Here is a 4,842-nt window from a genome sequence, read left to right as displayed (position 1 = left end):
TACATTTATAAAAACATATAATATATCTGTCAGTTACTCTATACGTATATATATTATAACTATGGTACAACTAACTATATATATCTCTATAAATATATCACTATCTAAACTGTGTAACTGTATATCTATAATTATATAATATATAAACTATATTATAACACTATATATATACAACCTATAAGTCTGACTTTACGTACATATCTAAATATAATATATATCTCGTATATCTCAAACACCCACATATCTGTACAAACACCACTATAACTACATATATATGTAAATATACATAAATATTATAATATATAATTATACTATCTGAATCTACCCCCGACATACATATCTATATATATATATCTCAATCACCAATCTCTAACTCTATCTATTAACAATGTACAAAATACATGCATACACGATTATAGTTTCCACCCACGCCCGCATACACCCGCCCCCCCCCTCCCCACCCCACACCCCCACCCACCCACACCCCCCCCCAAATCGACTATATATATTATAACATCTATATATATAACATATATATATAATATTATATAATATAACTATGTAACTCTAAATACTTATACATATATCTGTAAATATATATACCTTATATCAATATATCCCTGCATCTACACCCCTCTCTATGTATATATATATTATATACAAATATAAGACCATCACTTCTATATATATATTAATATATATAAATCTATATATAAATATATATCTATCTTGTCTATGTATATATTAAAATCACTCTAAACTAACTCACTACCCCCCCCCATCATACCCGTCCCCACCCAAACCCCCACCCCCACCCCCACATAAATATCTATATCTATATATAGTATATCAAATATATATAGCCCATATATATACCTATATATATATATATATATATAAATATATACCTATCTGTACAAAACTATATATATACAAACTATATGTATATCACACATACAACTACATACATTAATCTAAATATAAATGTATATATAGTATATAATTTTTTCAATTTAATATATATATTTGTAATGTGATATATTTACATATCTGTATATATCTATCTTAAAAATATCTATCAACCATATATATCTATGTCAATCATATACATTATATACACTAAATATACATATATATATATCAATCTATATAATTCCATATATATGTATTTATACACCCACCGCGCCCACCAACATATTATATATCTAACTATATATATATCATGTCTCCACATATAGATCTACATAACATGTCTACACACACCCACACACGCACATATCTCTCTATCCCTAAATATATGTTCATAAATATATCTATTCTTATATATATCTATAATATATATCTATCATATTCTCTATATATATATATATATATACTATAAAATACCTATCATGTACGTTAACCCCCTACCCCCACCCAAACGCACATATTAATGTACCATAATCTATAAACTATATATATAAATAATTATATACATAAACACCTTTATATCTATATATATAAATATACTAACTATATAATCTCTATATATCTCTATATATATCTATGTAAGAGAATCTAAACATATATACTGCATATACACTATATACATATATCTATCTAATATATAGCAATATATCTATTCATATATATAATATGTAGGGATAACATCTACACACATACCGTAGATATATATATATATATATAAATATATATATATATATTATCTATATATATATTATCAAATCTAAGCATATCTCTATCTATATATCTATATCTAAAAATATCTAAGAATATATAAATATCAGTAAACATAATTGTCACCTACATCTCTATATCTATCAGTGTATATTATATCACCTCACACATACTAAGTATCTCAATCTACAAAACTCACTAATATAATACCTATATATATATCTCTCATCGACGCTCTGTCCACGACACCCCATGCAACTACCCAGACTCCAATCTATATCTAAATCAAACTACATATCTATCTATATATCTATATACGATCCAATCTACATGATACGGCGATGTACATATGGATAAATCTAAATATATCTATATATATTTATACCATATATAACTTATCATTCACACATCTCTACATCAAATATGATATTGTACACCCTACTCCTTTAACCTCTCCCCATATTTACCCAAGTCATATATATATGTATAATATAAGTATCTATATCTATATCTAAATACATATATATCAATACATATATATAACCTAAATATACTTTATATATCTTGATATTTTATAAATAGTATTACATAATAAATGTCCCATCTATCATGTGTATACTATATCTCTCAATATATATCAATAAATCTACTATAGTATATCTATATATATCTCTCTCCAACTACCATGCCCCCCCCTGCCTGGGACAGACATATCACACTGACTTTTAATTGTATCAATGACAACCTCTCTTGCAGCGTAATCCCTCGTCATAAATCACCATCACTTTATCATGTGGATAGCGCAATTCGAATCCACTGGCTTAACACCATTTCCACTACTGCCTGGAGACCTCCTCGCGTACTCTCAGTAATGCTGGCTTAGAACTCACGTATATTATGGTTAGATATGTATATTATAAATCAATAGATATATATCTATAAATATATCTCATATCTATATATATAATATATACATACCACTCTTAAATATATATATCTATATATATGTCTAAAAATGTCTAAATAAACAAATACCATACCTATACATACAATAAGATATATCTAAACACAATATATATAAAATTGTCTATCCATTTGATATATGGTCTCTATATCTATATATATATATATAGTATATCAATATATTATATCTATATTTACATATAATTATCTATTCTGTATATCAGAATCTATATAGTATTATATATCTATCTAGACAGTATATATATATATCGGTCAAATTGTTTTATCCAAATAGAAATAGCACATGATATATCTCTACATATATAAAATATATATTTATATAATATGTTATATATATGTATACATATATATATGTCTACATCTATACATATGTCATATAATATCTAACTGATTAATTATCTATCTATACTCTTATCTCACAACTACATATCACAATATATATTCATCTATTGTATATCTCTCTCTATATGATAAATATGTCACATCTTCATCTAACTATATCACGTATGCCTCACTATATATATTAAAATGAATATTAGATTATATATATATAGACATATTACGACTATCCAACTATATAATTTCAATATATATCTATATAAACTATCAAGGTATATAAACATAAATATATTAACATATACATTTATATATCTATGTCTTATATCTCTATATATATATATAAATATCTATATATCTAAACGATGTAAATAATATACTACTTCTATATACCATATACCTATGGTGTATTACATCGCTATATATTTAAAATTATTATATATAAAGTATCACGTATATATAAAAAAGTCTACTCCATATATGTCCTCATATATATATCCTATATATATCTATACTATATATATCTATATATATTCATTTGTATCTATGAAACCTGTTATGCATACTACCAACCTAATATACCACAATAAAAAGCGCATATCCAACGTACCACAGTGACATAACCATCTTTCATATATCTACACCCCCACAAGCATATTATATAATATATATTAATCTATAAATATATATATATATATATATTATATATCTCTATTATATATACACATATGTCTATGTATATATAAATATATACATCTATATAGTATCTATCTATATAATTTATGTCTCTATGTATTCATATATATATGTATATATATATAATATATATATATTATATGTATATATGTATTTATATATAAGTATATATATAAATATTATATCAATGTATTCTTATATATATTTTATTTATTATACTATACATTATATATATATCTAATATATACTACTATATACTAAAAATATATATATATCTATATCTAAATGTAAGGCGGAACTCGGCACCCCATGCGGTCTTAGTCTTGAGTTTATTCTTGACTAGCCTCGTTTCCGCAGGTATGCCCTATTCCTGCGAACCTCGTCAGCTATACCCCTACGCCTATTACGCCTCCTGATGTTTCCTATTCCGCTCTACCTGAACCTGTCAGAATGTCTCAGCATATTTATATATATTTATATATTCACTATATACATATATACATATATATCTATCAAAATATATATATCTATATATATAATCTTATATGTTTTTTTTTACCTATTTCCATTATATATCTGTCCGTCAGTTGTGTCATCATACATATTTATAAAAAGTACCTACATATCCAATTATACATATATTCATCTATACATATATAAATATCTATATATATATATATATATATATATATAGATCTATATATAACACTACAAAAACAGACACAACATTAAGCACCACAAAATTGTGAAATTGTACATATTGATAAATATATATATATTATATATATATATATATATATATATATCTATATATATATATAAATGTGTGTGTATATATATTTAATATGTATATCTATATGTATATTTATCTGTATATGAATACTATATTAACATATATATATATACCTATATATATATATATACCTATATATATCATATGCAAACAGATATCACATAAAACACGTGAATAACAATATTTTAGATATTATTATTATATAATTCCTATGAAACCTCGTGGTTTCAAGCAATATATAAAATATATCATATATATCTATATATATATATATATACATATTTATATGTATATATATATTCTTTTCATAAATAAATAGTAAATGTAATATAAGTATAGATATATATATATATGTC

Source organism: Oratosquilla oratoria, chromosome 18, assembly GCF_046742065.1.
Source record: "Oratosquilla oratoria isolate Oo_2021 chromosome 18, ASM4674206v1, whole genome shotgun sequence".
NCBI classification, from domain to species: domain Eukaryota; kingdom Metazoa; phylum Arthropoda; class Malacostraca; order Stomatopoda; family Squillidae; genus Oratosquilla; species Oratosquilla oratoria.
Note: the sequence above shows the minus strand (reverse complement) of the source record.